General features: G+C 45.0%; 1 protein-coding gene across 2 annotated transcripts in view; it reads left to right on the top strand.

The window, feature by feature from the left end:
- Positions 1 to 675: 675 nt before the first annotated feature.
- The window catches only part of ATG7 (autophagy related 7), a 196949-nt gene continuing 185219 nt past the window's right edge, over positions 676 to 12405 (top strand). For both annotated transcript variants that reach the window (XM_080915043.1, XM_080915044.1), the window contains exon 1: positions 676 to 712. The gene's annotated coding sequence lies outside the window, so the exon portion shown is untranslated. The remainder of the gene's footprint in view (positions 713 to 12405) is intronic.

Here is a 12405-nt window from a genome sequence, read left to right as displayed (position 1 = left end):
TTTGTGTTTTGTTTTGAGACAATGTTTCTTTTTGTAGTCCTGCTTGTCTCAGAACTCAAACCTCATAGATTTACCTAAGTCGGCCTCCCAAAAGCTGGGATTAAAGACATATTCCACATCAGACTCATAGTACGTTCTTAACTGATTTCATAGTCACTGAAGTTGCTGGCTGCAGTAGGTTGGTGGGTATTTTCAATTTTGTTTAGTTTTTGGAGTCAGAGGCTTAACCTATGCAAATCAGCTCCTTTTGTGAGGAAATGCTGGGCAAAGTTTTAATCACAACACTAGGGGAAAGAAAAGGTAAGCAAACTGTTAGTTTGAGAATAGACTGATGTATGTATACAGGTCCAGAATAGCTATGGCTAGCTTTGTAGTTTAATCTTTTTAAAATTTAAATTAAAATTTAAATCTTGTTTCAACACCTGCACTCTAGAAGTACCCTGGGAATTTGATGGTAAGTCCGTAGTACTCTAGAGTCACGCCCAGGAAAATATTATCTTTTAAATGTTATCCTTAAAAGCTCTAAAAGGCTTCCAGGTTAGCCTTACTATGTTACGCCCCTGTTACTGCAGTGGTAGGAACCCCTTTTATTGCTGTTGTTGTTGTTACGTGCGCATGCGCGCCCTGCTTCCGCGTTTGTGTGGGCTGAGTTATTACGTCATTGGTCCGCGCGGCGCGGGCTGGGGCTGTGGTTGCCGGAAGTTGAGCGGCGGTAAGTAAGTCATGGTTGCGGAGCAGGCGCCGGGGCTGGCGGCGTTTACTTAGGGAAGCTGAAGCTAGTTTGGGGCTGGTCTGGAATATTCTTCACCTGTTTATACTCAGTTCCTTGTACCCCGGCCGAGAGTGTTCCTATTTCCGAGTCGGGAAGCGCCTCTGGTCGCTCATTCTGTGAAGTGCTGCTTTTCTGTGTGCGGACGGGCCACAAGTGAGCTTGTGCCTCCTGGTCTGTGAAGGTTTCTGATCTTGTGACTTATGTGGAGGACATAGTTTTTCCTTTAAATCGTTTCTAATAGAGGTTCTGCATCCCTTTAGGAGGCACAGAGATTACAAATTAGTACTTTATAGGAAATGAGCTTCGTGAGGCAAATGTACTTGTCAGAAAGTTTCTGAACCAGGCATGGTCGCGGATAAGGTGATCCCAGCCGTAGGGAGGCTGAGCAAAGAGAATTGCTATTTAGAACCAGCCTGGGCAATCGGACACAAACCCTTTTGCAAACTGGAAAAGGGACGTGGGGTGTAGTTAAATCCCAGAGCGGCTCCTTAGCATTCCAGGGTCCTGGGTTCAATGACCAGCACATACCAAATTGGATTTGAGGTGAGACCGAATTCAGCCTGTGTCTGCATATGCAATCTTATTGAGTTCTTTAAAAAATATTTGCAACAATGAGTGCATGCATGTGTGTATAGTCTCATTAGTGTAGGTACCCACTGAAGCCTCCAGAGACACAGCATGTCAGATCCCAACAGAAGCGGAACTACAGGCTGGGATCTGACATGGGTGTCTGATATATGGGTGCTGGAAACTGACCCAGGTCCTTGTGAGCGTTGAGTCGAGGAGTCAGCTTTCCAGTATGTTTTGTTTTTCAAAGACTGAATTGAACCTTTGAACATTCAATGAAGCAGAGGCTGGCGTGGGTTCTGGAATTACAGATGTGTACCACTATGCTCAGTTGTTGTTGTTGTTGTTTTGTTTTGTTTTTTCTGGTGCTAGAAGACTGAACTTAGCAGGCTGGACATTCCTGCAGGCTGGGTAATACTCTATCATCAACTTCACTCCCATCCCAGTCACCCTGTTTATAAATTCTGGTCACAAATGTGATGTCCCTTTCAAACGTGCTAATTTGGTGACATTGGTTTGATTTTTGTCTTTATTGTTAATATTTTTAAAAACTCATGTAACTGGTAAACAGACCTGTCTGGCTATAGACTTGAGAGCTCTGCCTCAGTTTTTCCTTTCCCATAGACTTTATTTTATTTTATTTTATTTTTATTTATTTATTTATTTGGTCTTAGGACACCTCAGCCACTGGCCTTGGTTTGTGAAAGCTCATGACTTCCTGTTGCTTCCAGCTTGCCTCCACCCAGTTCTTACTCAAAAAGTCATGTGAGGAGCTAAGGACTGTGGCTTGCAGTCACATACAGCTCTTTGGAGTCACACTTGCTTTTAGATTGCCTTCCTCTCTCTGTAGTTAAATGCATTTAGTTCTTTATCCAAAGTCAGCACTACTATGATACAAGACCTTCGTATTATTAAATCCCAACATACAGAACAGTGTCTGGTATATATGCTTAACAAATATGCATAGATATAACAAATAAATTGAATATTTTGAATGCCAAATAAAAGGTATATGTGAATGCCTGTTATGTACCAGGCTTTATTTGTAAGTCCCAAAGATGAAATAGGATCCCCCAAAGTATCAACAAATTGTATACTTGAAATGAGGTGGTAGTGCTTGTCTTAATCTCAGCACTTGGGAGGTTGAGGCAGAGAAGGATTAAGAGCTCAAGGGCTAGGTGTGGTGGTGTACACCTTCAATCTCAGCACTCTGGTGGATCTCTGAGTTCAAGGTCAGCCTGCTCTACAGAATGAATTACAGGGACAGCCAGTACTATTCAAAGAGACCTTGTCTTTAAAAACAAGAGTTTAAGGTTTTGATAGGCCCAGTAGTGCAGTCCTTTAATCCCAGTACCTTATGAATTTGAGGCCATCCTGGTCTCACCGTGGGGCTTTGTCTAAACAAACAAACAAAAATTTCAAAGGTGAGGCCTGGGGCAAAGTTTCAGTGGCTAACCCATGCCTTGCAAACACAGAGTCCCAGAATCCTCATAAATACCGGGTAGGCTTGGTGGCCTGTCTGTAATTTCAGCCTTGGAAGGTAGAGGCTGGCTGTGCAGAGCAAGCTACACATAGAGTATTGATGGCTTCTGGATCTGGTTGAGAGACTGCTTCAATGAAACAAGGTGGAATGTATTGGAGGATGATTTTCAACTTCAACCTGAGCCTCCACATGGGTGGGGGTGCACATATGTGCACCCCCATCCATGTGTGCCCTCACATAAAGCAAACATGCATATACATACATGGACACCACAGACATGAAAATGGACAAGGAACAAAGTCATCTTCAGCTGTATGCTTTGATCAAGGCCAACTTGGACTACTTGAAGTTCAGTCTCCAAATGAATGAATTAGTAACAATACTTCTAAGGAGTTAGAGGCGCTCTTTGTTTTTGAGGGTGCTATTTGAGGACATGGTGAGCAAGAATGAACTGAGTAGATGGTATTTGAACCACACCCAAACAATGAAAACTGTCTTCACCCCAGCTTTGTTCCCCAATTTTCTTACACTGCTTACAGTTGTGTCTTTCATATAGCTCCATCCTCATTTGCCTGGAACATCTATCTTCCAGTTTTTGTAGCCAGCTTCTGTGTGGCCTCATGTGACATGATTTTTGAAACCGTTTAAAGAATTGAGGAAAGGGCTTTATTCCAGAACCACAGGTTTATTTTCTGAAGGCCAATTCTGTAGCACCTACCTTTAGTCCCAACATTCTGGAAGTAGAGGCAAGCAGATCTCTGAGTTCAAGGCCAGTTTGGTCTGCAGAGTTACAGGACAGTCTGAGTTACACAGAGAAATGCTTTTGGGGGCAGGGAGTTAGGGGGGATCCTTTTGTGTCCTTAGCCAGTATCTCATTAAAGAAAATAGGCATGAATAGTTAGCATCTGCTTATTGCCAGAACTGGGAATACAAAACTGAGGATGTATGTATCCATGCCTTCCAGTGAGGGAGGAGGACTTTGGTTGCAGGCCAATCAGGCTGGGGATACACAACCACCCTGGCACTTTATTCTGGGCCTAGCAGGTATGTGCAGTGTGTGGCCTTGGAGTTGCATGCAGCTGGATTGCTATGAATGTAGCCCAACCCCAAATTGCAAATTTATTTAAAACATTAGATTTTACAGTTAGACAGCATGAACTTTATAGGTGACAGTATGCTGTTCTAGTGTCAAAAGTTTGGACCCACCTGTAACCATGCCCGGAGTACTCCAAATGAAGAAGGTTTGCAGGTGATAGGAACCAGGGCCTGGGTGACAATACATGGCCTGAAGGAAGCAGAGCCACAGGAGAGCTGCAGTCTGGGAAGAAGGAGCCACATTATGCATGGCCCTGTAGTCAGTGCCTTTTTAAGCACAGAGGTTTACATGCCATACCTCTAGAAGTTACTTCTTGGGTTTCAGGGTCCTGAAGTAATATCTGGAGGAGAGGACTGGTGTCTGCTGTCCCACTTGTCCATCATGCACGAAACCCTGAGTTCCACCTTTATAGCAAATATGGATAAATTAATAAGATAATGCACTGTGTCAGCAAGAAGGCTCAGTGGGGAGAGGTACTTGTTGCCAAGTCTAATGACTTGAGCTTGACCCACAGGAATCACATAGTGGAAGGTGAGAACATGTCCTCTGATCCCCAAATGCATACTGTGGCATGCTTACTTCTTCCTACCACATTATAATATGATAAAAATACAGAATTTTTAGAATAGTTTTGTTTTTTTTTAATGTTGCTATTTTCCAGTTGCGCTTGTTGTATCCCTCTCCTTGGAAAGCTGAGGCATGAGGATTACACATTCCAGACCAACCTGGGCCCCAAAAGAAGACCCAGTCTCAGAAAGATGGTTTCTTCTGTCATAGTTCTTTCTTCTGCATCATGGCATCATGGGGTGTGTGTGTGTGTGTGTGTGTGTGTGTGTGTGTGTGTGTGTGTGTGTAGAACAACCACTCTAAGTGAACCACATTCACAAAGATGCATAGAGTTTGAAACTGGCCTACTTCTTGAGTGGCTGCTTTAACTTAGCAATGTGATGGTTTTAGTTGTGAGTTAATTAAAATAAAGCAAATATATAAATAAGTAAAAAGGCAAATTGCTAGATGTGTTTTAAAATTAGGGCCCAGGATGCTAGAGGCAGAGCTGCAATACCAGGCTCTGTCCCCAGTATGACAAAAGGGTGAGAGGGAACGATGAGGTAAATGTTGCCCATGCCCTGCCTGTATATTCTGCTGGCTGAGAAGTTTGAAGACTTTTACAATGTCATTGTGGGGTAGGTTGCAGCTAGAGCTTAGGGGAAAGCTTGCAGGAGTAACTTTTGTCCTTCCACCACATGATTCCTGGGAATCAAGCAAAGGTGGTAAGGCTTATGGGCAAGCACCATTACCTGCTGGATTGTGGACTTTTGAAAGTCTACTTTATTTTGAAAGTGTTGGGGTGGGAAGTGGGGCACTGAAGAATTTTAAGCAAGGATGGCATATACTATCATCTCTAAGTCACTAAACAGCACAGGTCAACCTGAGGACCTGTCAGGATTCTGTGGCAGTGATCTAGGTTACAGGACAGCAGCTAATCAGAATCACTGGCTATAGAGAAGGCAGTAGATTTTTGAGAAAGGAGGTAGGCTTTGTGGAACGACTCAGGAGAGGATGAAGGTAAGACTCATGTTGTGGGCTGAGTTCTTTGTTTAAGGTTTCTGATTATACCTGCCCTCTCTGAGGTTTGACTTAGAATCAGTTGGCTTCATTTTCCACCCTTCCCCAGGGAAGTAAAATCCATTGATGCCTTCCTCTTCCTCCTCCTGATTTTCCCTTCTCCTAGAATCTGAAGGCTCACTATGTAGTCCTAGGTGAAGTGAGACAATATAATTTCCATGTACACAGCAGACTAGACAAGTCCTGTTCACTGTTTCTTGGTCCAACCCCAGAATTCCAGGTCCCCACATTCTTTATGTAGGACCCCACTCTTTGAACTCATTAGGTTGGAGTATGTGTGGAAAGGAAGTCTTTCCTCGGGGGATACAGCCATGTAGGAAAGGACTGCACATTCTTTGGCATTTCCTAAAGCCCTGCCAATGACCTAGTAGATACATCATGCTCTTCCTCCAATCACACTCTTGTGTCTCTAGCAAAGTCTGAATGCTACCTACATTGCTCTTGTCCACTTCCTGTTCTCCCTGCAGTCCTCAGCTGCCCTCCCTGCCTCTTATCTCACCATCTTACACCCATCAGCCAAGACTTCTTTCTCTGTTGCTCCTCACCCCGTCTTTTTAAGCCTTGTCCATCACTTTGCACTTTATTCTAATCTGGGGAAAGATAGTGTGTTGGCAGGGGCTTGGTAGCTAATGCCCATTTGTGAGACCACCACTGGAGACAGGAATGGGGATTATGACAGTTGGGGACCAGGCTACATACTGAGCCTTTGAAAGAGAGGATGGGGAGGAGAAAGGTAGGTTCAGGAAAGGCAGGAAGAACTCATGCACTGTGAGGCTGATTCCTCTGCCTGTGAGGGTTTTACTGCTGTGAAGAGATACCATGGCTGACCAAAGCAACCCTTACAAAGGAAACCATTTAATTGGGGCTGGCTTACAGTTCCAGAGGCTTAGTCCATTATTGTCCTGGTAGGAAGCATGGCAGCATGCAGGTAGACAGGATATTGGAGAAGAAGGCAGCAGGAAGAGACAGTGAGCCTCTAAGACTGGCTTGAGCTTCTTAGACCTCAAAGCCCACCCCTGGTGATGCACTTCCTCCAACAAAGCTATGCTTCCTAATAGCACCACTCCCTATGAGCCGATAGGTGCCATTTTTATTCAGACCACCACAGATCCAGTCTTCTTTCCCCGAGACCAGGCTGCATTTTATTTGGTCTTTCACTAACCAGTCCCACCTCAGTAGCCTTAGTTTCTCTCTTCTAGTATAAAAAGAAGCACAGCCTCTATTAACCATTGCTACAGTGTTAGTGAGAGCAGTCTGGATCACTCTGCTTTCTTCAACCCTCATTGGTTGCCAAGCTTTCTGTACTTAGCACCCACCACACTGCACCTCCAAGCAGCTGACAGCACCCTGCCAGAGCTCCCCAGCTTTCTTGCTTCATCTCTGAACTTCTTCACATACCTGGTGTATGTGCATTGTTGGTGTATGTTTATTGCTGGAATTATCCTGTGCTTCCCAGCCTGACCATTTGATTACATCCATGGGCTCTCTATTTTCTGCTCTGAGTATTGGTTTTCTCCAAGTCTGTACCCACAATTCTTTGACCCTCTCACATACAACTTTATGCTAACAGACCTGTGATCTCTGATGTGTGTCTTGGGACCCTCCTGAGTGCCACTCTGGATCTCTGAGTCCAGGTGGAAGCTTATTTCTGTTCCTGTAAACCTGCTGTTCTCTTTGCATCCTTTAATTTACCATCCTCTTTATCCTCAGTCCTTGAGGCAGAATCTCAGAGTCTTTCTTCTTGGGTATTCCCTTTCTTGCAGGATCTCCTCTCCTAGGCCTGGCAACTGTCAGACCTCCTTCCTGAGTTAATCCTGACACCTGACACCTTTGTACCTGCTCTCCTCCTCACTGCCTTGTCTACATTCCCACCCTGCCTCCTGCTGCTTGACCCACCTTAGCAGTCTACAATGCCTTTCTGGAGTAGAAAGTTCTGCTGTAATGGGAATTCTTTTCCTATCAAGCCCTTTGGGGATAGCTTTGCCTACTTTGGTGTCCAGTAGGTTTTAGCTGCTCTGTCCTCACACCTCTTTATTCTGCCTAGGCTCATTCCTGTTTGCCTGGACATTTTCTGCTGGCCATTCATTCCTAGACCTTGTCATTAGCAAGTCCTGGTTAGGAGCATGTGAGTGGTTGGGGACTTGGGCAGATATTGGGAAAACAGTGGTGGGAGCATGGTAACCAGCATGGTTCTGTTTGAACTTTGCTTCCAGAAAAGATGGATATTCATAGTGTATAAAATGATGGGCATGGTGGTATGCATGCTGGACCACCCCTGGAATTCCAGTACTCACAAGGCCAAGGTGGAAGGAACTTGAGGCCTGCCTGAGTTATATAGTGAGACTGTCTCAAAAAACTAATACTCATAAATTACAGACTGATGTGTGGTGAAAATGAGGTGCAGTGTGCTTTGGAAGATGCATTGTCTACAGAAATGACGGCAAGGCTAAGATGTAAATGGGGTCAATGTGTAGGACAAGAATGTTGATGCTATTCAGAAGCCATTGGAGGATTCTGGAATTGGTGTGGAAGCAAAATGGCTTCCTTTCTGTTTTTTTAATTTTGAAATAGCATCTTACTCTAGTGTAGGCTGGCCTCAAACTCATGATCCTCTTGCCTCACCCTCTCTAGTGCTGGGATTGCAGATTTGTGCTGCAGACCCCAGTTTACCCTTCTCCCTTTGGCCTACCATAGTGTCTGTGTGTCTGTGTATGGATATACACATGTGTGCAACAGCATGCATAGAGGCCAGAGGTGTCTTGCCATTCTTTACTTCATTCCTTTGTAGCAGGACCTTTCACTGAACTGGGAGCCAGAATGGAAGCCAGCAATCTCCAGTCCTTCCACGGCATTGGAGTTACAGCCATGAATGGCTGTTGCTTGCTTTCTGCACAGGAGGTGGGGATTCAAACTCAGATCTTCATGGTTACTCATTAAGTGCTGTTATCCACTGAGGCACTCAACTCAGTCCCAGTGTAACTTCCTGGTCACTTGCCCACCACCTGCCCCATTCTCAGGAGTTATAAGTGTGAGGGCTGTTTTATTTTGCTCTGTTTTACTTTGTAACTAGCCTCAGGCTGTCTCTTTCTTTTCTTTTAATTGAGAAGGAACTAGCCAAGTTCAACATTGTGTAGTGTGAGGCTTAAATATGTTATTCCACACAGCCTGCCCTAGGCCCCTGTTGAAAGTCCTCTTTCGGTTTTCAAAACCTGGGCTTGAAGGGTATCCACAGGAAACAATCTGGCCTAGTTATTGCATTTAGACATCCCTCCTCTTTCCTCCCACCACACCTGTGCAGACCTTTTCCACACTCTGCACACTCTGCTTGGTTCACCTCCAAGCTGTGCTGCTGTCGTCAGGATTCCCTGAGGTGTTGAAGGAAAGCCTATTGCTACCTGCTACCAAATCCTGAAATACAGCATGCAGGTTGGGTGGGGGCTAGAGATCAGGTGAGTGTTTGCTGAAAGATAGGAAGCTCGTATGTCTTTAACATGTTTTGATAGTGTTAGCTCATCGTTCCCATATTGGTACTGAACCCAGGGCTCTGTGCTTGTTAAGCAAGGGCTCCACAGCCACATTAAGTCCCCTTTGTTGTCTGTTTTGATGCCTCTTATACTGCAGCTATATGCATTTCTGACTGAATCCTTACAGTACTTCTGCAGTCAGTACATCTCATGTCCACATGCAGAAAAATCTCACATGTTGAAAGGCAGGTGGGAAAGGGCCGAGGAAGGACTGAGCTCTAGGCCTCAACTATGTCCTTCCTCTCATCCGTCCTACAGTGTACCAGACTGTACTTGTTCTTGCCCGTAGGTTTCAGGTTTATTTTGTTTGCTTGTTTTTATTTTTTTTAGACCAAGATTCTTGTCTCTGGTTCTTGGTCAACCACACAGTGTCAGGTATGGGTTCCATCTGGTAGAGTGGGCCTTAAGTCAAATCATTTATGGGTTGGTTACTTCCACAAGCTTTGTGCTACCATTGCCCTGGCGTATCTTGCAGGCACTACACCATTGTAGATCATGGAGTTTGTGCCATCCCTGAAACCTTTTAAAAGAAATATGTCTGAACTTCGTGTGTGAATAAGGCTACCGGTATAGAGGTCAGATGACAACCTCAGATTTCGGCCCTTGCCTTCCAGCCTGTTTGAGACATCTCTTTGTTGGTTTTCTACTGAGTGTACCATGATAGCCTGTGGGGACACATTTAGGAATCCTTCTGTCTCCACTTCCTATCTATCTTTCTGCTAGAGCTCTGGGTCCTGGAACTTCTTCTGCCTTTTCTGTGAGGGTTCTCTGAAGGAACTGATTGCTTCATTCCCACACTGTCTGCGCTGTGGCTATAGTGGCTGTTGGGCTCCTTTGAGAGAGAAGCCAGACAGGTACTTCCTAGCCAGAGTTAGGGAGAGCAATGTGTGGCTAGCACAAAGAGAGACTGGAAAGTGGATTGCAGTATGCCTCTGCTGCTTGGATGCCAGGCCCTGGGGCAGACCTTCCTACCCCCATCCTTTTCCAGAGGCACTTTGGCTTGTGACATCCCCACACAGTACTGATGGGGGAAATCTAGGTTCCTCAGCTAGTAGTAAAGTGGACCCGGAACTTGGCTCCTAGGGGGCTTCAGGCCTAATTTTTCATTGCATCCTGCCAACTCTGCTTCTGGCATTTTCTCTCTGAATAATTAAAAACTTTACAACTTTCTCAAAGAAAGCAAACAAAAAGCCAAAAAAACACAGAAAAATGACTGAAGCCATTTGGGGGATGGGTAGGCTGGTGTGTTTTTCTGCTCCTCTCTCCAGCTCCACTTTCCATAAAGAGAGCGTTTGGCTTCTCTAGCTGCTAATTTTTTACCAGTGCGCCTCCTTTGTTTCTAACAATCTACTACTGGTCTGCAATTTGGCTGTGTCCTATCCAATTAGACCCACGCTGAGAGATAACTGCTGGGCAGCCTCACCACACCCCAGCAAACTCTGTCTTCTAATCATTTCATGAACATCAAAACCCAAATAGCTCCTTCTTCAGCCTATTTGGTAACAAAATGCCAGAAGAACAGTGCAAAAGTACTAGGTCATGAAAGACAATTCTATTTCAAACAGGTTCTTCTGTGTTAAAAGGAAGTAAGTCATCGCTTGCTAAACCAGATGGAGATGTGGCTCTTAGAAGGGTTGACTTTGTCTTGACATATTCAGGTTTAACGCGCACACACACACACACACACAACTCACACACAGTGATCATGACTGTGTCTTTACAAAGGTATGTGGATCATGAGCAACCCAGCTTATGCTTTAGGTTCTCCCAGCTTCTTGGGTTCCCTATGCTCTTCCTCAGCCACCTACCTGCACCCACGCTGTAACTGACTTCAACTAAAAGCATCTTGTTGATAGGGTTTGCCTGCTGTAGAGTAAGGCTGTGTATCCAGGTGTTAAAATTAGTCTTTCAGCAGAAATCTTGCTAGAAGATCCTGTTTATCCCTCTTCTAGAAACTCCATTCAGGAGGGGTGTGTATGTGTGTTTCTCTCTTCTCTCTGTGTTTGTGTGTCTGTCTCTGTTTGTGTGAACGTTTATGTGTTCGTCTATATGGTTTACTTGTTTTTGATACATGCTCTCTGCATATAGCTGTGTAGGTTAAGCTGGCCTCAAACCACAACTAGCATCTGAGCACACAGCTTTCCTTGTGTTTTTATCCAGGCATGTTCCTCAGTGAGGCTGAGCCTAGTTTCCATTCTGCCCAGTGTGTCTTTTCTACTCCCCAAGTCTGTAGCAGAGTTTCAGTTGGACTTCTAACACCATTACACCTCGGACAGTTGTCAGCCAATTCTGGTCATCCATTCTGCAGAATGTTTTTCGTTTGGGTTTATTTGCTGTTTACACCTGCCTAGGGCAGCCATGTTGTTCTCATGCATTTGACCTGATAGCACAGACTGTCTGCTGGCATTAGCTTTGTCATCATTGACAGCAAGTTTTTCCTCCGTGCTGGGACTGGAACCTAGAGCTTTGAGTGTGCCAAGTGTAGGCCATACCAATGGGCTGTACCCCAGCTTAAGGTGGTGTTTTAATGACCAGATTTTGTCCCTGTGGTCACTTTCTTCTTACTGGCTTTGTGTGTGTGTGTGTGTGCACACGTGTGCATGTGCACGTGCACATGAGAGAGAGAGAGAGAGGGAGAGAGAGAGAGAGAGATAGATAGATAGAGAGAGAGAGAGAGAGAGAGAGAGAGAGAGAGAGTTTGTAGATAATATAGGCAGGTAAATGTCTCAGGCTCCCAGCTGCATTCTTAGACATGGGGGGAGGGGTGTGTATGCCCTATACCAAGTGGAGTCCTGTATTACTAAACTATTCTCTATTTCAAACAGGTTCTTCTGTGTTAAAAGGAAGTAAGTCATCACTTGCTAAACCAGATGGAGATGTGGCTCTTAGAAGGGTTGACTTTGTCTTGACATATTCAGTAAGCAAGGGCAGCAGCTGAAAGTAGGCACTGGGGCACAGCAGGCAGTTTACCTTTTTCCTCAGGAAGAACATCAAGTCAGAGAGGCAGGGTTGGAAGCTGAGAGTGAAGGACTTGAAAGGCAGTGGCAGGAAGCAGAGAAAGTGTGAAAGAAATCCCCAGGATGTGCAGGTGTGGCTGTGAGGTGTGGTGCTGTGCTTCTGAGAACCTGGAGTCCTGCTGATTCAGTCTTTTAGGTCTCAATAAATTTTAAATGTGCTTCATCTAATCTGAGACCTGGGTGCGTGTTCTGCATAGACTGTGTTTACCTGATCATAAAAACATTTACAGAGAGCAGGGCATGGTGACACATGCCTATTCTCCCAAGCACCCAGAAGATTAAGGCAGGGGGTTGTGAGTTCAGGGGACAGCTTGGTTTTC

This window comes from Micromys minutus, assembly GCF_963924665.1.
Source record: "Micromys minutus genome assembly, chromosome: 3".
In the NCBI taxonomy this organism is placed as follows: domain Eukaryota; kingdom Metazoa; phylum Chordata; class Mammalia; order Rodentia; family Muridae; genus Micromys; species Micromys minutus.
Note: the sequence above shows the minus strand (reverse complement) of the source record. Positions and strands in the feature narration are given on the sequence as shown.